Genomic DNA, 1,466 nt, shown 5'->3' on the forward strand with positions numbered 1-1,466 from the left:
GCAAGAAGGACAAGGAGATCCTGGCAGAGTACGAGAGTCAGGTGAAAGGTAGGCTCTATTTATACCGAGTGGGTTTATTACTAACCTGTCGGGGGTCTCTGTGTGTGTGTGTGTGTGTGTGTGTGTGTGTGTGTGTGTGTGTGTGGGGGGGGGGGGGGGGTCCTACACTATGGGCGCACCCACCAGTACCCTCCCCATCTCCCATTCATTCATTCAATCTCTCTCTCTCTCTCTCACACACACTCACACACACCTGCCACATCCTTCTCTATACCTACAATCCCCTTGCATTGGATTCTGTGTGTGTGTGTGTGTGTGTGTGGTATGGGTGTGTGTGTGTGTGTGTGTGTGTGTGTGTGTGTGTGGTATGGGTGTGTGTGTGCTGTTGCTGACACCTCACCGTGAGACGTCAGTATTTCTGGGTTCATCTCGAGTGCTGCAAGGCGCCTGGGGGGGGGGGGGGGGGGATGTAGGAGGGGGGTTCTCTGCGGAGTCCTTGATCTCTACCAGCCATGTGTAAGAGAGGCTGCTCTAGCATGCTGTACAGTCGAGCTGCTGTCAGAGGAAGACTGTCTACCTCGTGTGTGTGTGTGTGTGTGTGTGCATGTGTGTGTGTGTGTGTGTGTGTGTGTGTGTGTCTGTCTGTCTGGGAGAACATCGCTGCTGTCTATTGGTATTCCTGTGAGGTTGTGACTGCAGTATAGGCTCCCCTGTGTGTGCGTACGTGCGCGTGAGTGCACGACGTGCATTTATGTGTGTGTGTGTGTGTGTGTGTTCTCCGGTGAGTCAGATCCTGATCTGTGCGTGTGTGTGTCGTCCCGATGTGTGATGATGGGACACATGGAGAAGCGATCATGCCTGCCAGCTCAACCGATCTTGCGAGAATGGCTGCCATGGTTACGGTGACTGTGCCTCCCCCCCCCCCACCCCCCGCTATGGCTCCTCCCACCTGGGGGACAGGGAGACGGGAGGGACGGGGACACGGGGACAGGGGGATGGGGGGACAGGGGGACAGGGCCACCCTCTCTAACTCATTACATCCACCGGTATCTCTCTCTCTTTCTCTGTGTGTCTACGTCACTCTTTCTACATCATGTCCATTTTAGCATAGGTACAATATAGTGGGGAGGGGGGGGGGGGGTGTGAGAGGACCTGTGATGTCAGGACATACTTTTAATTTTTGTTCTTTCTATTAATTCGGTCATTAAGGTCCACAGAATGAGAGGTCTTCTCTGCCGGAAATATCGCGAAAAAAGGTTATGGCCATTTTTGTATACGACAACCAATGTGATGAGGTCAGAGGTCAGCACGTTTGGGCAAGTGGATATGGCCGAATTTAGGCCAAGGAGTGTTTTCGTGGGTGGCTGATACTACAATCCTAGATTTGTTTACAGCAGTGATTCCCAACCTGTCGGCCCGGGGCCTGTCGGCCCGGTGCTATGGATCTGCACAGCTGTGGGGAATTC

This window comes from Electrona antarctica, assembly GCF_951216825.1.
Source record: "Electrona antarctica genome assembly, contig: scaffold_58, whole genome shotgun sequence".
Classification (NCBI taxonomy): Eukaryota; Metazoa; Chordata; class Actinopteri; order Myctophiformes; family Myctophidae; genus Electrona; species Electrona antarctica.